The following is a 27,440-nucleotide window of genomic DNA, read 5'->3' as shown; positions in this document are numbered from 1 at the left end:
ACATACAGATTAGCAAACTCCTTTCAATTAAAGTAGATTTCTGGCCACAGTTCACAAATGTATAGTAGCTGTGTGTATTAATGTAGATACTTCAAATGTCAGTATATCTCTAATTAACATGAGCATACAACTGTAAAACTGAGAAGGCACAATTTTAAATTCCTTACATTCCCAGCATTAATGCTTTCATGGGGCAGCTCCCGTTGTCATGGAAAATGGCATTCAAGCCCTATTTGTGGATTTTCACAGCTCATCTTTTTTATTTACCTGCTCTATGTCAAGATTAGCCTGGAATAATATTTTTTAAAGATAACGCACTTAGACCTACTTGTCCTTAAAATCACAGATGTTCTCACTGAGGGATCTTTGGTCTGGGCTATGCTCAATTTTAAACAGATTTCTTTCCATTTTAAAATGCCACAAAGACATGATTTTGTGATTTTTGTTTGTTTGTTTCCTAAAAATCTATGTAATTCAAAAACTTTCAGCTGAAGCATGACATGTGGCAGTTTTGGAATAGAGGAGTAGGAAAATATCAGGGAGGACCAAATGGTCCAGGAACCTGAGGAAATGAAGTAAGTGGTAAAAACGTCCCTACAATATCCTCCCTGACTTAATCTACCTCAAAATTTCAAAAATATTTATACAGCAACCAAGTGAAGACTGAGATAGTGATCAAAAACAAAAGAGAGCTGAAATTCTCTCTGAAAGGGGACAGCACGGTGTTGTGAAAGGAGCACTAAATTTATACCATGAATTCAAGGTTTGAATCCTGCTACTCTGCAAAAATAAAGACAATTCCTACTCATCCCACAGAGTTTTTGTGAAATTCAGTCAATTAAATGTCTGCAGAATCAAGTGTTATACTATCTTAATATTCTGTTGGTATTATTATTGCCTCAAGCCTAGAGTTAGGCAATAATCACTTTTTGTACCACACAATAAAATCCTTGTCAGAGACCTCAGGAAAAAGATTGCTATTAGAGACCATGAGCCAAGATAGAATTTTTTTACAGGAATTCATTATCAAATTACTAAAAAGATTTGGGTAACCTGAAAAAGCAGGGTAGCTAATAAACTATGTCTGTTTTTCTGTTTGTTTGTTTTTTCTTTAACCCATCATTTACTGCTCTGGTAAAATTAAATGGTCCGAATTACATAATTATTTTTCATTAGAGATTTAAAAAATCAAATGTGAGATAAGAACATGCAAAATAAGGCAATCTTCCACAATGCCTACTTCAGGAAAAGAAAAAAAGGAAGTTTTATTTTTTTAAGGAAAAAAAAAAACCACTAGAATAAAATGCAGCTTCTGAAGAGATAGCCATTTTCCTTCCCATTGTTTTCCTCTTCTGGCCTGGGTAGTTGATTTGAGTAGGTAAGATTCCAATCGGTTCTCACACACTCTTGGTGTAGCCCATTCATTATGGATGTGCAAAACAATATCCCATTTTCCTTATCTCATAGACGGGCTTGCACACCTTACTAAGAAACCTTCCTACGGCCATGAGGTATAACTTTCTGCCTTAGATCATGTAGCAAATAAGCAGTTCTAGGACATGAAAATTAAGGTTCATAGAAGAAGTCATTGTCGTTGAACCCATTTGCCTATTCTCAGGCCTGACGAGATAAATATTTCTATCGTTTTAGATGCCTCATCTTTCAGTATAAGTGGTTGGACAGTTTCCATAACAAATGAGAGAAGTAGAAACTCAGGAATTTTGGATGCCATGTTAATTTCATCTGACTTATCTTAGTCATAGTATCATCTGGCTATATTTCTTTAACCAAAAGGTTCTGCAGTCAGGACACGGCCCTAGGAAAACCTGAGATCACTGACCAAAGAAACACCGAAGCCCATGCCCTAAACAAGCATATGTAAATTCTCAAGATCAGAAAATAATTGCTTTAAGCCTGTATGACTAGCATGACATCTGCCTAAGGGGCCAGACAAAATCTGACTAAAAGTTTTTTGTTTTTTTTTGTTTTTGTTTTTGTTTTGAGATGGAGTCTCGCTCTGTCGCCCAGGCTGGAGTGCAGTGGCGCGATCTCGGCTCACTGCAAGCTCCGCCTCCCGGGTTCACTGGGGAGGCTGAGGCCATTCTCCTGCCTCAGCCTCCTGATTAGCTGGGACTACAGGAGCCCGCCACCACGCCCGGCTAATTTTTTTGTATTTTTAGTAGAGACGGGATTTCACTGTGTTAGCCAGGATGGTCTCGATCTCCTGACCTCGTGATCCACCCGCCTCGGCCTCCCAAAGTGCTGGGATTACAGGCGTGAGCCACCGTGCCCGGCCTTTTTTTTTTTTTAAACGTGGAACTCCAGAAATAACCATACAGAAACTACATCAAGAGTGCTCCTTCTAATTTTAGCCTTTCCCTTTGTTAAATCAAAAGAAAGAGCTCAGCTACTTGGATCACACCATTCAAAGTTAGTCTAAATGTGTCTTTGTGGAGGGAATAAAGTGAAGAATTCAGGAAACAGAGCCTTTGGGTGATAAGAAATGTAAACTATATTTTAATGAAGGCCATCTTGGTTGAAATGCTGGTAATTATATTTGTCACTTTAAAAACTTTACTCATCCTAAAAACTTACTAAAGGGAATGACTAAATAATATAAAAGAAGAGAGAAAGGAGGTAAAAAAGAGACAAAGCAACTAAGATAAGATTTGGACAGCTCAAAATTATTTCCCTTCACTCAGATTTCCAGTAGAATAAGTTCAGTTCCTTAGAATCCTCTGTTTTCACAAAGAGCCCTTCAAAGATACTTTATATTTCTTTCTCCATCTTCTTTGCCTCCTAATCCCTACCACAATACCTTGCATAAATTAAAAGTTTGTTTAATCTAAATGACCCCACAGTTTATATAATTTTGTGCTTTACATAAGACTTACGTCTAAAAATAATAAAATGTAAATTGATACCGTGTCATAAAATAACAATTTATTATTAAAGCATTAAAATACATAAAATGTATTAAACTATATTAAACATGAATATCTATTTTTTTAAGCTGGTTCAAAATGCCTGTCCTAATCAATACTATTATTAAAAGAAAGGTAAAGCTGGTATTAAATAAATTTTCAATAGCTCTGCTTAAATACAGAATCATTTAAACTCTAATTTATAACATTACTTACTTCAAATAATTTCCTAGGAGTATATTCTTTAAAACCCGCTTATAGCAGTAAACTAACAAAGAAAGTTTCCTGTGTCTTTGCTGTTATCAAATGTAAAAAAGCCCCTTAAACACCAACAGTTTACAACAATGTACACATACACATATATTTTAAATGCAAGTTACTTAAATATAGGTTTACATACACACAGACATTTTTAATACCTGCCACACACTCTGCACCACTTCTATATAATATATATTGATTAATTTCAAATACTTTAATAGATCTTTAAAGTTCATTCAATTTTTTCTTGAAATTTGTCTTCTTTACTTATGAAAAGTACCTTTGTTCTCCAAAATATTATTTAAAATATAATGGTGTTTTGTGGATGGGGAAGAGCAGTATGCCTTAGTATAGGCATGGCTTGAAGATATTGCAGGTTTGGGCCAGACCACTGCAATAAAGCAAATATTGTGATAAAGCAAATCATGCAAACATTTTGGTTTCCCAGTGCGTATAAGTTATGTTGACACTATACTGTACTCTGGTAAGTGTACAATGGCATGATGTCTAAGAAACAATGTATATACCTTAATTAAAAATACTTTATTGCTAAAAAATCATAATGATCATTTGAGCCTTCAGTGAGATGTAATCTTTTTGATGGGTGGAGGCTCTTGTTTTGATGTTGATGGCTGCTGACTCGTCAGGGTGGTAGTTGCTAAAGGTTGGGGTGGCTGTGGCAATTTCTCTTTTTTAGTTTTGTTTTGTTTTATTTTTTCAAGACGGAGTCTTGCTCTGTCGCCCAGGTTGGAGTGCAGTGGCACGATCTCGGCTCACTGCAACCTCCACCTCCTGGGTTCAAGCAATTTTTCTGCCTCAGCCTCCCGAGTAGCTGGGACTACAGGTGCACACCACCACACCCGGCTATTTTTTGTGTTTTTAGTAGAGACGGAGTTTCACCACGTTGGCCAGGCTGGCCTCAAACTCCTGACCTCGTGATGCGACTGTGGCAATTTCTTAAAATAAGTCAACAAAGTTTGCCTCATTGACTCTTCCTTTACAAAATATTTTTCTGTAGTATACACTGCTGTTTGATAGCATTTTACCCACAGCAGAACATCATTCAAAGTTGAGTCAATACTCTAAAACTCTGCTGCTGCTTTATCAACTACATTTATGTAATATTCTAAATCCTTTGTTATCATTTAAACAATGTTTACAGCATCTTTCACCAGGGCAGATTCCATCTGAAGAAACTACTTTCTTTGTTCATTTAGAAGAAGCAACTCCTCGTCTGTTAAAGTTGTATCATGAGACTGCAGCAATTCAGTCACATCTTTAGGCTCCACTTCTAATTCTACTTCTAATTCCACTTCTCTTGCTATTCTACCACATCTGCAGTTACCTCTTCCAATGAAGTCTTGATCCCTTCAAAGTCATCCATAAGGGTTGAAATAAATTTCTTTCAAATTCCTCTTAATATTGCTATTTTTACTTACTCCCATGAATCACAAACATTCTTAATGGTATCTAGAATGGTGACTCCTTCCTATAAAGTTTTCAATTTACGTTGCTCAGATCCATTAGCAGAATTACTATGTATGGCAACCACAGCCTTACAAAATGTGCTTCTGAAATAATAAGACTTGAAAGTTGAAATTACTCCTTGACCATGGCCTACAGAATGGATGCTGAGTTAGCAGGCATGAAAACAACAATAATCTCCATGTACATCTCCATCTGAGCTCTTGATGGCTAGGTGCATTGTCAATGAGTAATAACATCTCTAAAGGAATCTTTTTTCCTGAGTAGTAGGTCTCAACGGTGGGCTTAAAAGACTCAGTAAACCATGCTATAAACAAGTGTGCTGTCACTCAGGCTTCCTTATTCCATTTATAGAGCACAGGCAGAGTTAATTCCTAAAGGCCCTAAGATTTTCAGAATGGTAAATAAGCATTGGCTTCAACTTAAATTCACCAGCCGCATTAGCCTCTAACAAAAGTATCCACCTGTCCTTGGAAGCCAGGCACTGACTTTCCTTTCTGGCTATCAAAGTCCTAGATAGCATCTTCTTCCCACATAAGGCTATTTGATCTACATTGAAAGTCTGTGGTTTGATGTAGTCACCTTCCTCAATGGTCTTACCTAGATCTTCTGGATAACTTGCTGCAGCTTCTCCATCAGCACTTGCTGTGTCACATTTACTTTTATGTTATGGAGACTGCTATTTTCCTTAAACCCTGTGAACCAATCTCTGCTAGCTTCAAACTTTCTTCTGAAGCTTCCTCCCTTCTCTCAGCCTTCACAAAAATTGAAGAGAGTTAAGACCTTACTCTGGATTATGCTTTGGTTTAAGGGAATGTTGTGGCTCATTTGGTCTTCTATCCAGACCACTCGAACTTTCTCCATATCAGCAATGAGGCTATTTTGCTTTCTTATCATTCATAATTCACTGGAGTAGCACTTTGCATTTCCTTCAAGAACTTTCCCTTTGAATTCACAACTTGGCTAACTGGTACAAGAGGCCTAGCTTTTGACCTGTCTCAGCTTTCAACATGCTTTTCTCACAAAGTTGAGTCATTTGTAACTGTTGATTTAATGTGATTCTTTAATGTGCTGCTCTTCCTTTCACTTGAACACTTAGAGGTCATTGTAGGGTTATTAACTGGCCCAATCTCAATATTGTTGTGCCTCAGAGAATAGGGTGGCTCAATGAGAAGGAGAGGGATAGAAGAACAGCCAGTTGGTGGAACAATCAGAATACACACAATACACACAAGTTCACCACCTTATATGGGCTTGTTTGGTGGGGCCCCATAATAATTACAATAGTAACATCAAGATCACTAATTACAGATCATCATAATAGACATAATAATAATGAGACAGTTTGAAATATTGTGAGAATTATGAAAATGTAACAGAGAGACATGAAGTGAGCACATGCTGTTGGAAAAACGGTGCCAATAGACTTGCTCAATGCAGGGTTGCCATACACCTCTAATTTGTTTTTTAAAAAATCTGCAAAGCACAATAAAACAAAGTGCAATAAAACGAGGTATACCTGTACATTATCTCCTCATGTGCTAACAGCTCTTTGAATTCTATACTGTCTCACATACTTTCTATGGGCACAGGCACATAGCACTTTTCAAGTACAGCCAACCAGAAGACTAGCAGAAGTTATCAGTGTAAATTATTCATGTGTATATAGACTAGACTCTTTAAGATAACTCATTCCTACAATTGAGCCCTATTCTCAAAAAGTAAGATATTTATTCTTTAAGCTTATTATAATGGGCCCTGCATTGTGTTACTTCACTGGAAATTACAATAAATTGAGGCTTTTTTACCAGCTGGTACTTTTTTGTATGCTCCTCCCAAGAAAACACTTATCAAAAAATAATAATTACAAAACAATCGCAAAAAAACTAATAAAAATCACACATACTAGGAGTTAAGAACTTGTTTACAAACTGTGACTGTTTCATTGCACAATGAGAAAAGTAATAAACCAATACTTACAAATATGCACAAAAAATATCAGCCCCAGCACCCAGAAATCACTGGTAAATTGCCTTTGAACTCATGAAAGTGACCTGAAAATTTAATAGAAAATGAAATTAAAAAGGGTAAGTAAATTGCATTTATATGCTTTATGAAAGAAGTATACATTCTGGCTACAAATCATATGATTTTTAACTCATGTAGTTATCCCCATCTACTCTAATAACTTTTTCCAAAATGATAATGCCAAAAGAAACAATTATTTCATTGTTCTACATCTAAGAATGCCAGATCTCCATCCAATATTGCTCTTTAAAAAAAAAAATCGGTAATAAAGTAGGTGTTAAAAGTACAAATAAGTAAGAATAAAAGGGAAAAATTTTTAAGAGAAAGAAAGAAAAAAATAGGCTTATAATTTATATTTGAAAAACATTTAATATATGTCTGCAAGTTGAAATGAATTAGCTTCACAGAGAATATCTTAAATGTGTCTGACAGGAATATCTTGTAGGTAGAATTAATAAGAAAGAATGAAGTGTTTGTTCTACCTAGGTGTGGAACCCATAAGATGCTTAGGCTATTATATATGATGCATTCTGTAGAAGCCATAATTCAATTCAAAATTCTTTTGCTCACATATACTTTATTCTCACTGAAGAGGTAACAGATGCAACTCAAACACACAGAGCTAGCCTTATACAAATTTTTAACATACAAAGAGTCATTTTATGCCTCTAAATGCCTATGATTTCCTCTATCCAGGACCCCCATGCATTAGAAGGTAGTTTGGTAGTTTATTTTTATTGTTTGGTCTAAATACAGCATATTTTTAGCTCCATTAAAACAAAGAAACTTTGTTACAGAGGCTGTAGTCTTTCAAAAATGTGAGCATGGCTATGAGTAGTAGTCATCAAAAAATAATAATAGAGCTTGGGTTCCTAATTTAGGTCAGGAACTTTCCTAGGCTCTAGGGACTGGTTTGATTCAATCTGCAGTTTTTAAATATAGCCAGCAAATATCTAGGTTAGTTACAGCTAACTAGATTTAAATAAAATCCTTCTGAAAAACAATGGATCTTGATCAACATCATTTGTAGGAACCACTGCACCCAACTTTGCAATTATAGCACAAATGACCTTAACAGATTAGGTATAGGCATCTGAAATTAAGATGAAATATGAAATAAATATCTAACTCAGCCCTCTCCAACCCCTAAAATATGCTTTACCTAAATGATCAGGTAATTTATTCTATTTTCTAGTCAAGATTGATAGATAATAGAGCCAGGTGCAGTGGCTCACACCTGTAATCCCAATACTTTAGGAGGCTGAGGCAAGTGGTTTGCTTGAGTCCAGGAGTTCAAGACCAGCCTAGGCAACATGGTGAGACCCCATCTCTAAAAAAAATTGTTTTAATTTTTTTAAAGATTAATAGATGACAAAGGTGTGGGCATTTGAACAGCTTTAAGCATCAACAGCTAATATACCCATTAGACTTCTTCACTAGACCTTCTTGTCCTTGTAGGAAATGGTGCCTCAGGGCTTCCCTACTCTAGTTTCACCAGTTTCCAGCAATTCTGTAATGCCTATTTCCACAGTGCAAGAAGTACAGGACAGTCTGGCCAGGGGGATGTAGCTCTGTTATTAATTTTTGGCATTATACCCTTTTCTTCCTCATTGCTTCTGCTGTTTAGGGATCTGGAAGAGTAATTTTATCTGGGACACCAGACAAGCCTACCTGGACACACTGTGTATATTATCCAAAACCATCAAAGAGTACTGGTTCTGATTCAAACCATCCTCACATGCCATCCCCTGCTGAATTATAAATTATAATTTCTTTATAAAGAAGTTACCCACTAAATAAATTTTATAGCAAAATGCTGTATATCCAAAAGTCTAAATTCTAGAAGAATCCAAAAGAAGTTTTAGTACTTATACATTTTAAAATACCACACCTTGCTTTTCTGGCAAATACTTTTTTAAAAGCATTAATTGGAATTATGCAAGATACATGATACATACTATCCCTTCACTTCCACATAAAGGATGGGGAGCTAAAAGAAAATGCGACCAGAAAATATTGCGGTTAGGGTAGATTTAATTTTTTAATCAATGAGCTATCTTGAATTAAGATTTCTAACTCTAGAAATATTTTTAATTTTGGAACAAGTCAGATTCCAGACATTTAAAACAAATAATATTTTCACATACACCAATACAAAGTCAATAAATCTTATTCATCATATCAGTGCAGTCCTGCTACATATGTTTAAAGCAACTGTGAATCTCATTATCAACTGATTTGCACTATTGGTGAAGTTTAGAGCAAAGAATTTAAAAAAAATAAGTTCCTATGGTCAAAGAGTTCATTACTACATAATTTTTAAAATGACTTTAATGCATACTTCTGCAGGCAGATAACTGAAAGCTAAACAAGCAACATTTTATGAGGGGCAAAGAGTTAAGAATAATACACACACAATTGAAATAGGTACTTTTTTAAGAACTAGGAAAGTTTATCTTAAAAAGACATTTCCAAAAATAAAAGCAGTCACTATGGTCCTGAGGGCAGCACAAATGTGAAAAGATAGAGAAGGAAATGCCAGAGCAAATCATTATGTGTTCTGGAAAATCTCAATCTGTTTGGTAAAACGAATCCTCAGAACACGTAATCACCCATGGATTGTTCCAGTTCTCTATTTGCTCATTTATACATTCAGCAGAGAGTGATCATGGGTTAAAGATCACACTGGACAGTAAGAACACAAAAATTTTAAATTAAAAAAAAAAAAGGCCTTTCCCATCAAGGATTTCAAACAATCAATAATCTGAGCTGGGTCACAGTCTATTACACATCTGACCATGGTGGTAATTTGCTCCATAATATTTAGTCAGCAAGTCTTTAACATATTCTTAATGTACTAAATAAAAAATGCATTACTATATATACTTCAATATAATAATGCACAAGGGGCCAAGCGCAGTGGCTCATGCCTGTAATCCCAACACTTTGGGAGGCCGAGGCAGGCAGATCACTTGAGGCCAGGAGTTTGATACCAACCTGGTCAACATGGCAAAACCCTGTTTCTACTAAAAATACAAAAATTAGCCAGGCGTGGTGGTGCACACCTGTAATCCCAGCTACTCAGGAGACTGAGACATGAGAATCACTTGAACCTGGGAGGCGGAGGTTGCAGTGAGCCGAGATTGCATTACTGCACTCCAACCTGGGTGACAGAGCGAGACTCTGTCTCAAAAAAAAAAAAAAAAAAACAAGGGATACAAAGAAGAAGTGTACAAATGAATAAATGCAAATGTCCAATAATATGAAAATGTGTATAATCTCCCAAATAGCCAAATAAACGTAAATAAAATATTTTCTCTCATAATATTGGCAAAACATTTTATAAACTGGACAAAAACTGGTATTGGTGAGAGTGTGGAAAAATAAGCACTTTCATGTACTATTGATGGGATTATAAATGTATGACTTTTCTGAATGGCAATTTTATAATAAGTTTTAAAACTTTTACTGTCCATATCCTTTGAGATTTCAACATTACTTTCAAAAATTATCTTAAGGAGCTCATTATAAATATGATAAAAGATACACACATTTAATATGTATGTTTACTACAGTTTTTTATAATAGCCAGAATTAGGAATTGATTGAATAAGTAAATTGTGCTAAAAACATATAACCCTACCCTGTAATTATTAAAAATCATTATATAAATCTATATTTATTGACAAAAAAGATTGCCACAATACATTGTTGAATAAAAAATGTGTATAATAAAAGCCCACCAATTTATAGAATATCAAATATTTATGTGAAAATCAAATATATATGCATGTATAAGTTTCACAAAATATAATTTAACAAAAATATTAACATTGGGCAGGGTGCCATAGGTTATTTTTACTTTCTTACTCTTATGGTTTGATATTATTTAGATTTTTTATACTTAGCATGTCTAATGTGTGCCAAAATGAGGAAGCTATTTCTAAATCCAGTACATCACTTAGAGATTCAAAAGAAATCACCCAGATCTAGGATAACTTGCTATTAGTCTGGGGGCAAAAGCCAAATATTAATATTAGTTTTAAAAACCCTCAAAATTACAGGGCAACTTCAAATGAGTGTCTTAACATCAAATGAAGAAACCATAAACATTTTCACAAAAGCTTGTCCCACTCTACCAAAAATAGGTAATAGATCAAAGGTAAATAGCAAATAAAAACATTGCCACCCCCCTGTATAATTAGACTTTAAAAGCTTTCAAGCTACATTTTTAAATCCTGCCTGAAGCCTGTCTTTAAGCCAAACCCACTTCTGTTTTTAGTAACCCCCCTCCCCTTACCTTCTTTTTATTATTTGAGTTAGCAAGAAAGTTCAAGTATCAAATGGGTGGTTGTACTAAATGACCTTACAGCCCTGAGATTCAGTGATTCTGAGGTATTATTTAAAGTACTAAAGTGCTTCCAAAACACCTGTAACAAATTTTGTCTGCTTTTATATTAAATTGTAGCATTGCATGATTAAAACTGAAGTCAAGAATTAAATAATGTTTTAAATTTATTGATGCATTGATTTTACTAATATTATACATAGTGAGCCACTGAATTAAAACAACTGTCTTCAAAGCATTGATTCTCTCAACTAACTTTTAGGAAAATATCAATGCCTGGTCTTTCATATATCAAAATTAAAATTACACATTAAAAATATCCTGTATGCAAATTGAAGTGGGTTTTCCAGGAGATGTGATTGTTGCATTAAAACTATTGCTATTTCCTCCAAAGCTCCATCAATTTAAAAATTTCAATTCTTCACTGTTATTATCACTTTTTTTGCTTACGGCTTTACTAGATTAAACCCATGTTTCTTGAACTACATAATGCTTAGTTTTCTTTTTCCTTAATAATCATATTAAATTATGCAGAATTTGAATTAACTATAAATAATAAAATGTAAAATTTGACTTTCAGTAGAACTGACATTAAGCTAATGTCCAGTATTTTTTTTAAATGGAGATGTTAATAATTAAAAACATCACAATACTGAATAGAAAATTGTGTCTCCTAATGCAAAAGGTTAGAGTATTTGTGAGGTATCAAGGAAGACAATTTAAGATGCTACCTAGTCCACCACTCTGCTGTTCTGGAAGAACTTGCTTCCTTAAAGAAATAGGAATTTCACCTATTCTTAAAGATCTCCAAAGGTAGTTATTATTGAAGCCACCTCATAATAGCTTATTCATGTATTCTATGTTGCTCAACCTATATCTCTTCAATATTATTTTGGTATTGAGGGCCACCACTTAGAAGGGACATTGGCAAAGCATTCAGAGGAGAATGGCTGGGAAACTTTATGGAAACCATGTTACAATAGAATGGTTGCATGTTCAATGATGGTGGTTGGAATGAACTTGGAGATCATGGAGTCCAGTGGTTATCAAACTCTTAGGTCTCAGGACTCCCTTACAGTCCTAAAAAGTATTGAGGGTCCCAAAGAGCTATTGTTACATTTATCAATACTTAGTATATTAGAAATTAAACTTTAAATATTTTAAATATTTTAAATAACAATAATGAAACTATTACATAGTATTATAAAATATTTTGTGAAATATAAGCATAATTTCCAAAATAAAAAAAAGAGAGAGAAAACTAGCATTGCTTTACATTTTTGCAAATCTCTTAAATGTCCGGTTTAGAAAAAGACAGCTAGATTATCACAGGTGCTACTGCATTCAATCTGTTGTGATATGTTGGTTTGGTGGAAGTACATGAAAAGTATCCATTTTCACACAGATAGAAAGAGGCAGAATGTTTTAATAGCCTTTTCAAATAATTGTGGCTATTCTTTTACATTACATCAAAATTTGACAAGTAATCATTTCTCAAAGGTTAATTGCAATATGGAATCTAAAACTTGAATATCAATAAACTTTTTGTATTCCATTACTCTAAAATCAAATCACCTTTAAATGGATCTTTTAGCTATACCTGACTTTGTAACACCATACATTACTTCGTTTGAGAAATATTGGCTCACTGAGTTTAAAACATTGACATGTTCTATTATGCAATATTGTTAAAACCACATTTCTTAATATCACCACCCAATCTTATCAGAAAGGTTTTTAAGTATTGGGAAGCAATCATGATTGTGGTGGTGGGTAAAAGCTTTCCAAACTACTCATTTGCTCTTGGAAGCTCAAATTTTATTGACAAAAAAGTGTCACTTGCTTTCCTCAAAATAGGCAGGCTCACTTTGTTCATTTTTGAGAATATGTCTGCCAGGTTTTTAAGTCTAAATAACCATTGTGTGTTTGTTAGTTGTTCTTTCAAGTAAAATATGGTGTTCTTTGAAAAAAGTAGTTAGTTCAACTCAATTACAAGTGATTTTCCTCAAGATAACCATCATACTTGGGTATGTAGTGTAAGTGCCTTATACATACTTCCCATTTCAGCACAGAGAGTATTAAAGAAGGGTCAAGAGTTAATAAAATTAATAATTTTACTGTTTCATCTACAATGCTCTTAAGTGAAACTGGCTTTTTGTTTGTTTGTTTTCATGAGTGGTAATAATAAAGAATTCAATGACTACTAACATAATTTGGTGCCACTGTCTTAATGTGTGCTAAGGCACCAGCAGTTTTAATGCAAAATTGCTCTGCATACTCAGTGCAAATGTCAATACAGTGAAAAAGGCAACTAGCAATTTCCCATTATGATGAAAATAGTTTTGACAACACGCCCTCTGAAAGGGACTCAGGGATCCCCTGTGTCCACAGGCCACATTTTGATAACTGCTGATCTACTCGGATACTCCATTTTGCAGCCAAGGAAATTACCTTAGTTTTTTCAAGCATACAGTAAGAGGCAATGATACCTAGCACAGCAAATATAATATAGTAAATGCTGATCAAAATTAGTTTCTTTTTCCTCCTTCCCAAAGAAAGAACAATACTTGTGGCTGGAAATTACAAAGTGGTAGGTTGTAGTTCAGTCCAAGATAAACCTTTTTTTTTTTTTTTTTTTTCAAGCTCACAAAAGCACTTTTTATTTGAGGCAAAGCGAAGTCTTGCTGAAAGGGTTACAGTTCCAAGCAGTCAAAACTCACTGTTACTTGCACTATTTTGACCTGGTAGATTTTGCTTCCCTTTGGTCAGAAAAGGGTATTCAGGTTGTACTTTCCCCAGCAGGGCAAAAAGAAGGGCAAAGCAAACTGGAAGAGACCTCTACTCTACTGACAGGGCTCTTCAGATCCAACATCAAGCTGGACACACCCTTGCTGGCCACTCTACAGTTTGCTGGCCACTCTACAGTTTGCTGTCCCACTGCTGAGTGACACAGGCCATACTACCTTTGCAATGAAAACAAATGAGGCAGGAAACACAGGTATAGGTCACTTAGGGATGAGCAGGCAACCACAGCTTCAAAACTCTTCATGGAAGGGGTAATCCTTGTGGCAGGCACAGCTCACCAAGGCACAGATCCTCCAGTTCCTGTTGTAGCTGAGTGAGGTGGTCACATCCTGGGTGCTCAGTTCAAAGTTAAAGACCTTAACGTTCTCAGCAATGCGTTCTGGTGTCACAGATTTGGGGATCACCACCAAGTTCCTCTGCATGGGGAGCCGGATCAGGACCTGGGCTGTAGTTTTATTGTGCTTGGCTGTGATCGCCTTGATCCTGGGATCCTCCAGGAGGGAAGGGTCCTCGAGCTTGGCCCAGTACCTATAGGGAGAGCCGAGGGGGCTGTAGGCAGTGGCCACAATGCCTTTGGGCTGGCAGTACTGGATTAACTTCTCCCGAGTGAAGTACGGGTGGCACTCAATCTGGTTAACCACAGGCTTATCCTTTAAGTCAGGTTTGTTTAAGATCCTCTCCACCTGGAAATGGTTGAAGTTGGAGATGCCAATAGCTTTCACTAGCCCTTCATCCACCAGCTCTTCCATGGCCACCCATGTGTCCAGAATGTTGGTGTCACTGGGAACCACACTGCCTGATTCATCCTTCCCAGGCTTAAAGCCAGTTGGCCAGTGAATAAGGTAAAGGTCCAGGGGTCCAGCTTCAGGCCACTGAGCGTCTTCTGGCAGGCTCCTTTCACCAGGCGCTTCTCATGGCACATGCACCACAACTTACTGACAACGAAGAGCTCCTTACACTTCACCACCTGCTCCCTGAGCTTCTCCTGAATGGCCACCTCCACCTCATTTTCATTCTGGCACACATGGGCACAGTCAAGGTGGCAGTACCCAATATCGATGGCCACCTTCACAGCCTCAGTCACCTGGCATGGAGGGGGCTTCCAGGTGCCCAGCCCCAGGATGAGCATCCTGGTACCGTTGTTGAGCACGAGGTGGCTGGCCATGGCTGCTGCACTCCCCAGACTCCCACCCAGAACTGTGCCTAGTTCAGTCCAAGATAAATCTTTTAAAGCAATGAAATAAGTTGCCTCATCAAATAGAAGTTGTCAAAGTTGAGACTGCATGACTCTTTACCAAGAATGTTGTAGAAAGAATTCTTACAGAGTTTAAAGTTGTACCAAAACTTAGCTGATTATATAATCACCTAAAAATCTTTTATAAAGTTCAAATTTCTGGGCCCCACTCCAGACTTCCTAAACCAAAATCTCCTTGAGTGGACCAGGAGTTTACATTTTTTTAAAAGCTCTGGAGGTGACTGTTACAGTTGGCCTAGATGGAGACTGGTATTCAGGAACTGCTGTATCAGTTCTCCTCTAAAGTCACTACCACTCTAAGATTCTACAACTTTATACTATCCACACCCACTAGGAAGAATACCTTTACACTTTAATGTAACATACCCTAAGCCTACTTTAATAAATTATATGGTCAGGATCAAGGTATTTCAGGGTGAAGAGAGGAGGAATTATTGTTGCATTTCCTTAGGCCCACCAGTTCACCTCTGCCAACATGTGTAGCTGAATTGTAAATCAGAGATAGGATTGCATAAATTTGACACATTTTTACAACTGCCAACACTTTACTGCTCTCCTGAAAGAATAATTCAATAAGAGCTATATATGAACAAAGTGGTCAGTATAAAAAGTGTCTACACAAAAAAAAAAAAAAAAAAAAAAAAAAAATGAGGGCCAGGTGCAGTGATTCACACGTGTTATCCCAGCACTTTGGGAGGTCGAGGTGGGAGGGTCGTTTAAGGTGAAGAGTTCAAAACCATCCTGGACCCCCGTCTCTACAAAAGAAATTTAAAAATTAGCCAGGCAGCCAGGTGCAGTGGCTCACACCTGTAACCGCAGCACTTTGGGAGGCCAAGGTGGGCAGGTCATGAGGTCAGGAGTTCGAGACCAGCCTGGCCAACATGCTGAAACCCCATCTCTACTAAAGATACAGAAACTAAGCTGGGCATGGTGGCGTGTGGCTATAATCCCAGTTACTTGGGAGGCTGAGGCAGGAGAATTGCTTGAACCCTGGAGGTGGAGGTTGCAGTGAGCTGAGATCTTGCCACTGCACTCTAGCCTGGGTGACAGGGCAAGACTCTGTCTCAAAAAAAAAAAAAAAAAAAATAGCCAGGCATGGTGACACACACCTGTAGTCCCAGCTACTCAGGAAGCTGAGGCGGGAAGCCCACTTGAGCACAGGAGGTTGGGGCTGCAGTGAATTAAGATGACGCCACTGCATTCTACCCTGGGCAACAGAGTGAGATCCTGTCTCAGAAAAGGGAAGGGAAGGAAAGGGAAGGGAAGGGGAGGGCAGGAGAGGAGAGGAGAGGGGAGGGGAGAGGAAGGGCGGGAATATTTAGAAGACCCCATGTCATTACTTTATAAAGGTATTTTACAAAGGCAGCTTATCATTATGAACCAAGATCAAATTACAGACCACAAGCTTCCAAAAACTATTTACAGAATCACCATGTGACTTAATCCCCAAAATTTGTATTTTGACATCTTCACTAAAGAAATATTCCGGCCGGGCGTGGTGGCTCACGCCTGTAATCCCAGCACTTTAGGAGGCTGAGGCAGGCCGATCATGAGGTCAGGAGATCGAGACCATCCTGGCTAACACCTTCTCTACTAAAAATACAAAAATAAATTAGCCAGGCATAGTAGCGGGCGCCTGTAGTCCCAGCTACTCGGGAGGCTGAGGCGGGAGAATGGCGTGAACCCAGGAGGCAGAGCTTGCAGTGGGCCGAGATCGCACCACTGCACTCCAGCCTGGGCAACAGAGCGAGACTCCGTCTCAAAAAAAAAAAAAAAAAGAAAGAAATATTCCACATACTTTATAAACACAAGGCAGCATGGCAACCTGACAAAAATCAAATAAAAATTTCACAGTGAGTAAAAAAAGAATATATTTTGTAACTTTTCACCTAATAAACTTGTTCTCCTTTATTCCTTCATGCCCGTTGCTTTTCTTATCAAAATAAACTTCTTTGAAATAACTTTTGTTATTTTTAAGATCTTTTTTTTTAAGATCTTTTTTCTTACAGCCTGTGTGATTTCAGAGATAACTAGTTAATAATAATAGTTTTTAAAAAGGCAAAGGGTCCTGTATGAGTAGGTCTGGAGAAAAAAAGTCATTATCAAAACATAATCCACAGACTATCTATATCAGAACTGCTTAGAGTGCTTATTAAAATAAAAAATTTGTGAGCGGGTGCGGTGGCTCATGTCTGTAATCCCAGCACTTTGGGAGGCCAAGGTGGGCGAATCACTTGAGGTCAGAAGTTCGAGACCAGCCTGGCCAATGTGGTGAAACCCCATCTCTACTAAAAATATAAAGATTGGCTGGGCATGGTAGTCCTGGCTACTCAGGAGGCTGAGGCAGAAGAATCACTTGAACCCGGGAGACACAGGCAGCAGTGAACCAAGATTGCGCCACTGCACTCTGGCCTGGGTGACAGAACGAGACTCCACCTCAAAAATAAAATAAAATAAAATAATTTTAAAGATTATTAAAGCTCCACCCAAACCAATCAATTCTATGATTCTGAGAGTTGGCCCATTAATCTAATTTTAAGCATTCTTCAGATAATTCCTAGCACACTAAAATTCAAAAACTCCCAGGCTAAAGAGAAACTGTGCTAAATGAGGGTATGCTCACAAAAACTTTTGTGGAAAAATGAAAATTTTGTAACTCTGTAAAATGTCTTATTTTACAGAAAAGATTCCCAATGATTTTGGAGTTCCTGTTTTATAAAAATAAAATAACAATGTTTTCTTAAATATAAGGAGGTATTAGAAACTAGACATTGGAATTTAACTAAAAAATTAAGTCTTAGTTAATTGCAGGGTGCTTTTTAAAAAAATCTGAGATAAAGATACAAGCAATTCTTCAGCAATTCAACTAATATTTCTGAGAGCCCACAGGATGAACAGCATGAATATGGATATCTAGGGATACAGGACAATAAAGCATAATCCCAGACCTCCAGGAATGGCATTTGGATTCATTGTAAGATAGATGCTATAGTTAGAATAGTCTTGCTTTTGCAGTACACTATCATATCCAGAAAGAGAAGAGGATTCCTATCCTTGCTGAGTTTTCTCTTCCTGAGTTCTGCTCACAAAATGGAGTAACAGTAGAGTGGCAGAGATTTAAAAAGCAATCATTTAACAAAATCTTGCAAATAAATTTTAATTTTTAAGACCATACCTCTTTTTAATCAGTGTATTTTATATAGAGTAGACATATAGAAAAAACTGAGGCAGGGCCATTCTTTGTACTTGTTCTAGATAATTAAATCAAGATAAATTTAAAGACAGCAAAAGATGGTCAACTTTAATCCTCATTTTTTAAAAGTCTTCTTGCTACCACTCTCAGTACCACTCCCTCTTAACCACAAATAATGACTTCAGTAATGAAGCGCTGTAATTTAAAAGTATCAGGCAAATAACAGCAAGTAACTTAGATGAGTTGACACCGCCTGTTGCGCAAATATGTACTTAGACTATTATAAAAATAACAACTGCATTATCAACTGGATACAGACCAGAACAACTTATGGGAATACAGAGAGTCAACATAGTCTCAACTTGCATGTATGTGGCACTTTACATTTTTCAAGCATTCCTAAATTTGCAGTAGAAATTAAAAGGAAGAGAGATGCTGAAAGAAGAGAAAATAAAGATTTGATAACTATGGGCTAATTATCTAAAAGTCCTAATTTCTAGAGTAAATCATCCTTACTCATCATTTACTGGATGCTTACTCTGTGCCAGACACTGTATTAAGCCCTGAGAAAACAAAAATGAATGCAGTAGAGTTGGTGACTTCAGGGAGTTCACAGCCTAGTAAAGAAGACAAATAATTACAGCTTTGTATGCAATATGTAAAGAAAAGAAAGCAGATTATAAAACTATATAATGTCACTTTCTAAAATAAAGAAAATACTTTTAAAGATGAGGATGTTAATATTTACTTCCCAAAGTTTTTGTGGGGATTTGACATATGAAAATGCTTACTAGATGCGGTATGCCTTCCATAAATGTGTTTCCCTTTTTGCTTTTTCCCTAAGACTCAAATGAAATGAGCTCAAGTCACATCTTAGGTGATGTGGTGGCTAGTATAGTCACCCACTTTTTAAAGAGGAATGCCTTAAGGGTACAAGACCCTACAGTTGTGTCCTTGGCAATGCTACCACATTATCACACCTAACAAATAAACACTGTAGACCCACTAGGAGCTTAGTTGCACACTACAGGTTAGTCCTTCTCAACCTTACCTTAGGTCTTTTGCTCACTCTCAAAAACAAAGAAACAAAGAGGATCATATGGAGAGATCCTGCTTATCATTTTACTGTATCTTCTTCATAACAATTTGAAGATTTCACTTTGAAGTCCAGACAAGATCTGGCCTAGCCTCGGAGGTTGCCTCACATTCTAAGTAAAAATATCAGGGATAGCAGAATGAAATGTGCCCAAGTTTACAGGCAAGGAAACAGACATACAACTCTCTTAGGACCACATGACAAGTTGCTGACAGAGCTTTCATTTGAAGTCAGAGTTTCCCATTACTAGGCATATGACGTAAAGCCAAAAAGGGGGGATAAAAATTATATTCACATACTTTTTAAAAAGTAATAAAAGACTATGTTCTTAGGAAAAGGACTGAGAGGAATAAGCTGTTAACAAAGGCTGCCAATGGGCATGGGACAATAGGTAAACACTATCTTTCCATTTTTCACATTTTTCTAAATTTCCTTAATGCTAAACATTTTAAGTTGGAAAAAATAAATTAAGCAAAAAAAAAGTATGCAGTTCTACTATTTTATACAGAGTTCACACTTGTGAAGGTCACAATCTTGAGCAATATTCAGAGTATTTTCTAAATTGTTATTAACATGCAAGTAAATCTTCTAATTAATAATGTGAGTTCTATATCCTACCTCCAAAAATAAGTGAAAGTTTAAAATACAGGCAACTCACTAGTCATAATATTATGTCATTATGTGGTTATTAAAACTTTTATTTGGAACCTAGACAATAGCATGAGAAAACATTTGTGGTGTGTATCCACTGTATTATATAATAGACATAGTCAATAGAGTTATCTAACTATCTTTAAATCATCAATATTCCTTTGAAAGTATGGTCTGAGATAGATTAACTACTTTTTCCTTGATAAATAACTTCAATTTAAAAATGCAACACAGATTCATTGCTAAAACTGAATGGATAACACGTAAAGCAATTAGTCCAGTACCCTGGCAGTTAACAGGTATACCTCACATAGCTAACCTCTTAGAGTAACAATGGCACTTCAAAGTATGAGTTTTTTAACCTTCTTAACTTTTTATTCCATTACTTCACACTCTACTAAAACAACAGGAACCAGAAGGCAGTCTAGTATAGTCAGAGAGTGAAGGCTAGGAGGCAGATCTAGCTTCAAACCCTGGTTCTGACATTTAGTAGATATGTAACCATGGGCAATTATTTAATTTCTCTGCATTTTAGGTTCCTCATTTGTAAAATAAACACAATCTCATCCCACCTACCTTAAAAGATTTTAAGGATAATAAAATGAGATTACCTATATAAAATATCTAGCAACATACTGAGCCCACAAAGTAATAAGTGTTCAACAACTTTTGGCAATTATTAGCAGGAAAAATAATTGCCAAATTTTCTGTAAAAGGTCAGACAGTAAACAATTTAAGCTTTGATAGCCAGTCTCTACCCAACTCTGCCATCATAGAGCCAAAGCAATTATAGAAATTACATAAATAAGTAGGCATAGCTGTATTCCAATAAAATTTTATTTACAAGAACAGGTAGTGTGCCAGATTGGGCTCCCTGAACATAGTTTGCTTAACCCTGCTTTACTGGAGATATCTAAATAGTTCTCTTATCTATAAACCCCTAGGTATACTCCTTTAATAATCATCTCTTTTAGATCACTATTTTACAAAGTGTGTTCTATATACCACTTGTTTCCTGAGATCTTAATAGATATTATGCCTTAATAAAATTCTATGTTCATATGAGTTTAGGAAGTTCTGAGTTAAACAGATTTTGGTTTTGGTGCAAGCACTAACCAAAAGAAAACTACAATATCAGACAAAAAAGGGTTAAAGACAAAGAGCATTATTAGGGATAAAGATAATAGTAACAATAATAGTAACAGTAATAGTAATGATTAAAAAGTCAATTCATCAATAAGATATAACAGTTCTAAGTTTATATAAACCTAATGCCATATTCTCAAAATATTTAGCTAAGCTTGCCAGAAGTATAAGAGAAGTTCATAACTGAAAGTAAAAATTTTAAAATGCTCTCTGGAAAAATGATAAAATAAGTAGACTTTTAAAGGCAGAAAAATGTAAAAGATTTAATTAATACCATCAACAAATTTGACCTAATTGACATATTTATCATAGTACACCCAACAACTGCAACAAGTGCACAAAAAACAGTATTTTTAGGCAAACATCATACCATGATTCTTAATAATAAAATGTCAGCAGCATTTTCTTTGAGATAGAGAATGCAATAAAGATGCCCACTACTTCTATTTTCAACATTGCATTGGAAGTATTAGACAGTACAATTAGACAAGAAAAATACATGCAAAATATAGAAATTTAAAAGAAGAAATCAAATTGCCACAATTTGCAGATGATATTATTATATAGAAAGAAAATTCAAAATAACCTACAGTTGAAGAATTGTAATTAACAAATGGGCTTGGCAATTTTGTTTTATGCAAGAGGATTCTACAAAAAAATACATTGTTTTTCTACATACAATCCCAAGCAAAATGAAATTTATAAATATCATCTATATAAAACTATCACAAATATCAAATACCTAGGTAAGACTTGTAATGAAAGATATGCAAGGCCTCATTGCAATAAACTATGTAACATTTTTGAGAATAAGTTAAGACTCAGCAAGTGGAGAGCTATACTACATCATGGATCAGAAGACTCAAAATTATAAAGAAGTCAATCTCCCCAAATTAATCTAGAGATACCAGTGCAATTCTAATCTGAATTCCAACTGTGTGTGTGTGTGTGTTATGTGTGTGTGTGTGCATAATACGCTAAGTTCATTTTGAAATTCATATGAAAATCCAAACATCCAAGAAAATCTTGTGCACAAAGAATAGACTTGATCTATCAGATATCAAGATAAACTATAAAGTAACAGTAATTAATACAGAGTAACTGGCACAAGAGGAGAAAAACGTTCCTTTGGAACAGACTAGAGAGCACAGAAAAATGAATAAAAACTAAGCAGGTATATGTACTTGATTTATAACAAGTTGACACTATTGAACAATGAGGAAAAAATAAAGTTTTGGTTTTTGTTTTTTCAATAAATGATGTTGGGTCAATTAGACATTCATATGAAAAAATAAAATAAAACTTGCTCCCTATCTCATATCACACGACGCAAAGATCAGTTCCAGGTGGTCTATGGGTCTAAATCAAAAAGGTAAAACAATGACTAGAGATTCTTAACTTGGGATCAGTAAAATCAGTAAAACTAGGGGTTCTATGGAAGGCCTTCAAAGGTTCCATGAACACCTTAAAGTTATATAAAATGATTTGTATGTTTCTGGAGAAATTACCCATATCTTTCATCACCTTCTCAAAAAAAAATACACTACCTAAAAAAGTAGCTTGAGAATGTCCTCATGAACTCAGGGTAAGAAAAGATTTTTTAAACAAAATATTTAAAGCATTACCCAAAATGGGAAAAGATAAATTTTATTTGATTACATAAATAATATTAAGCATTTCTGTTCATCAAAAGACACCATAAGAGAGTAAAGGCATCTTTCAGTGTGGAAAAAAGGTATCTACAAAACAGAAAGGATGCCATTGGTGCCACTACTTAGGAGTTCCCTGGGCCAGTTCTGATGTTAACCAGAGCTGCAATGGACAGTCCCATGTGAGTGCAGACTCACCTTGCTCGTATCTCATCCCAAGCATTCACTGAACATTCTGCCACCTTCTGCTTCATGACCTTCTCTGAAGGCCATGGAAATATGTTTAGCGAAGCACAAGCTCAGCTTGGAAGATGGGGTAGTAAACACCACTGGAAGAAACTTAATCAGCATTGAATAAGTGCTTCAGATTCTCCTCCTTCAGGAAGGCTTTCTGTGCTCTTCTCAGAGGTTCTAGAAGAATCCAGTTCCCATTGCCTATAGTGTGACCTTAATAAGAAGGAGGCTTTTTCCTTCTTCCAAACCTCACTACTCCCTCACTTCTACTTCCTGGGATTATCTCCCAAAAAGCTATCTGTACCCTAGTGCTCATCACAAGGCTCTACTTTTGTTGGAATCCAGACTAAGACTATGAACTGGTCTGTATCCAGAATGTATTAAAACTCCTACATATCAATTAAAAAAGACAAGAAATTGAATAGAAAAATGGACCCAAAAATGGATTCATAAAAGAGGATTTCTATATGGCCAATAAACATCAAAATGTGCTTAACTTCATTAATATTTAAGGAACTGAAAATTAAAATTATAAGATGTCACCTCATAGCCACCAGAATGTTTAAACTATAAAGACTGATAATATAAATAATGGGAGAAAGTATATGACAACAGGAACCCTCATACACTGCTAGTGGAAGTGTAAATTGGAAGAATTTGTACAACAACAGCTTGACATTATCCAATATAGATAAAAATACCACATCCTATCATCCAGAAATTCTACTTCTAATAATTTATCCAACAAAGGTGCAGGCACTTGCACACCAAGTATACAAGAATGCATTATTCACATTAGTCCCAAACTGGAAATGTCTGTCAACAGCAGAATGGGCAAACTGTGACATAATCATAGAATGGAATACTATAAAACAATGAAAATGAGCAAATTACTGCTACACAAAATAACAAGAATGTATCTACAAATCTTATATGAAATGAAAGGATCCAGAAACAAAAGGATATATAAAGTCCATTTATATAAAGTACAGAACAGACAGACCAAACAGTGTGTTGTATAGGCATGCATGCTCTGGGGGTGAAAGTATAAAGAAAAGCAAAGAAGTGATTATCATAAAAGAAAGGTATTGATGTTTCTCCCTTTGGAGGAGGAAGGGGAGTAGTGGTTGGCATCAGAAGAATAAAGGCTTCCAGGTAACATAAACATTCTATTTCTTAACCTGGGTGGTAGTTACACAGATACTCACTTTATGATAAAAATTCTTCTTTTGTGCACATTTCCATTTTGTATTTGGGTATTATATTCTATAATAAAGAGGTTAAAAACAAGTTTTTCTCAAATGTCTAATATTTAAACATATTATAAGCAACCTAATTCAAATGATAAAAATACAAACTAAAACAATGAGATATCAGTTTTCACCTGTATGGTCCAGAGTATACAGAAATAAGCACTCTCAAACATTATTGTTAGGAGTACAAATTGATACAGCAGCTGTGAAAGGCAATTTGATAATATTTATTTAAAATTTAATTGAATATAACCTTTAACCCATAATTCCATCTCTATAAATTTTTCCTACATAGACATTTATACAAGAACACAAAGAAGGATATACAAGAATATTCACTGCAATATTGTTAGTAATACCAAAAGATTAGAACCAATCAAAAAGTCCATTAATGAAGACAGGTTAAATATGTTATACTACACCCAGACACTGGAATATAATGTAGTCAGTTACAAGAAATGAGAGGCCAGGCATGGTGGCTCATGCCTATATCCCAGCACTTTGGGAGGCCGAGGTGGGCAGATCACTAGAGGTCAGGGGGTTCAAGACTAGCCTGGCCAACATGGTGAAACCCCATCTCCACTAAAAATACAAAATTAGCCAGGCATGGTGGTGCATGCCTGTAGTCCCAGCTACTCAGGAGGCTGAGGCAGCAGAATCCCTTGAACCCAGAAGGCGGACATTGCAGTGAGCTGAGATCCCGCTATTGCACTCCAGCCTGGGTGACAAAGCAAAACTCTGTCTCAAAATAAATAAATAAAAATAAAACAAATAAAATGAATGAGAAAGTCTACACATCCTGATACATATATCCTCAATATGTATTGTGAAACTTTTAAAAAGTCATATACAAGCAAATGTGTATAATAAAGTACCATTTGTGTTAAGGAAAAAAAAACAAAGGGGTTTCAAGATTGCAGACTATAGGCATCTGGTAGGCCTCCCACACAAAGAAGAATCAAAATAGGAAGTCGATAATCATACTTCAAATAGATAACCTAAGACAGAACACTGAAATTCAATAGGGAAGTAATAGGAAACACCTAAGGTAAGGAAGGAAAGGGAAACCAGGCAGCCTGCTTGGCAGTATCAGATGGGAGCTTGGAAAGGCTCCCCAGTGTAGGGAAAATGGAAGTGAAAGATCCTCAGTGGTCCACATTCCCACAGTGAACTCCTGCACTCCTAATCATAGGGGAGCTTGTCGACCTTGGTGTGCACTGAGACTAACATAGGAAGCTGCCAGGAGACCATGTGACAATATGGCTCCAAAGAGGGAGCTCACATTGGTTCTCACACACTGCCCCAAGTCCTAAGCAACTACAGCAAGATGCCATTTTGAGAGCCCAGCACCCTCTAGACTGCATCCTGCCTTGGAGCCCAACAGCCCCTGCATCTCCACATCCCTGGATCCCCATTGACACTCTCTACCTGCAGCCAGTCACTGCTGCTGGCTGCCACTGCCAAAGCTGAAACAAGAGCCACTGGCAACAACCCCACCATTCTCAGCAGCAGGGCCATAGTTCATTTACAACCATCCTAAGGACAGACAACCCTGCCCAGAGCCACTACCTGGGGCCGAAGCGCATGCTCCCTAGCCACTTGTCTATAGCTGCGGCCACTTAAAGTACCTCCACAATCCCCAAAAGTAGGGCTGCAGCACAGCCACTGCTGTCCCCACTCAAACATTCTGCCATGAGCCTGGAAATCATCCTGCCCCCACCTATCAAAACTAGTGCCCATATGTACCACCAAGGGGGACTTGGGACAGATCTACCTGGCAGTGCTCTGCCCCACCAAGTGCCACATCATCTGGGTGCTTGGGGATTGCTCTGCCCTATCCACCATCATTGGCTCCCAAGTACTCCTCCTGGGAACCTGAGGACAAGCTTATCCAATCTACCACTACCACAATAGCTGGCACCCACCCACATGTGCCACCTGTGGTTCAAGGACTGTCCACCAAGCCTGTCATAGCTACTGCCAACAAAAGCACAGATCTGTTGTGAGCCGAAAGTTGTTCCCCCACTGCTACTGCCATTGTATCCATGCGACACCCACTGGCCAGAGACCCAAAGACCCTTCCACCCATTCAGGCCACCATTACCATTCCTGACACCCAAGAAGCTACTTGAAGGCCTAAGAATCAGCCCACCTAGATTCACTAACACCAGTGCCAATGTATGACACTCTGGGGCCCAAGAACAGGCATGCTTAGCCTGCCACAGTAACCACTGGGGAACAAGGACTGGCCCATCTGGTGTCCCTGTCTCCAACAAAATATCACCACAGCCTTCACTAACAACCACAGCCTAAGCCACTGAGGAAATCTCAGACACCACTGACACTGTTTACAGCCAAAGAAATCATACAGAGACTACACTAATGCATGTATCCAGGATCAAAGCCAAAGTGCTCTACTCAACCAACCGCATAGATAGAGCTTCAAGGAAGAGTCCTCTGCTATCAATGTAAATTCAGAAAATTAGAATTAATTATTAAACCAGATGTGCAGATATCAATGGAAAGGAAAGATGACAAGTCCAATGGAAAACAATAATTCTCCAGCAACATATTTCAATGAAAAAAAAAACTTATGAAATCCCAGAGAAATAATTCAAAAATAATTATATTAGAGAAAATCAATGAGATACAAGAGAACATGGACAAAAAACAGAAAAAAAAAATCAGAAAAACAATTCAGGATAGAAATGAGAAATTTACCAAAGAGATAAATATCATTTAAAAAAATTCTGTAACTGAAGAATTCATTAAATGAAATTAAAAAATACATTTGAAAGCTTCAATCATACACTATATCAAGTAGAAGAATAAATTTCAGAACTTGAAGACAGGTCTTTTGAAATAACCCAGTCAGATTGAAATGAAGAAAAAACAACTTTTAAGAATGAAGGAAGAGTATGTGACCTGTGAGACACCATAAAGTGACCAAATATTCAAATTTTCAGTGTCTCAGAAGGTGACAGGAAAACAAACAGGATAGAAAACCTATTTAAGAAATTAATAGCTAAAAACTTCCCACATCTAGCAAGAGAATTAGACATCCAGATATAAGAAGCTTAGAGATCCCCAGAAAGATGCAAGTTAAAAAGGT

At 36.6% G+C, this 27,440-nt stretch overlaps 1 protein-coding gene and 1 pseudogene across 36 annotated transcripts in view; both read right to left on the bottom strand.

The window, feature by feature from the left end:
• SOX6 (SRY-box transcription factor 6) overlaps positions 1-27,440 on the bottom strand; it is a 660,184-nt gene that overhangs the window by 514,185 nt on the left and 118,559 nt on the right. For all 35 annotated transcript variants that reach the window (XM_077963255.1, XM_077963268.1, XM_015114789.3 and 32 more), the window contains exon 2: positions 6,651-6,724. The gene's annotated coding sequence lies outside the window, so the exon portion shown is untranslated. The remainder of the gene's footprint in view (positions 1-6,650; positions 6,725-27,440) is intronic.
• Positions 13,703-15,131, bottom strand: LOC697944 (aldo-keto reductase family 1 member B1 pseudogene; annotated as a pseudogene). Its single transcript, XR_013403980.1, has one exon. The product of XR_013403980.1 is annotated as an aldo-keto reductase family 1 member B1 pseudogene (transcript).

This window comes from Macaca mulatta, chromosome 14 (assembly GCF_049350105.2).
Source record: "Macaca mulatta isolate MMU2019108-1 chromosome 14, T2T-MMU8v2.0, whole genome shotgun sequence".
NCBI lineage: Eukaryota > Metazoa > Chordata > Mammalia > Primates > Cercopithecidae > Macaca > Macaca mulatta.
This window is presented reverse-complemented; position numbering and strand designations above follow the sequence as displayed.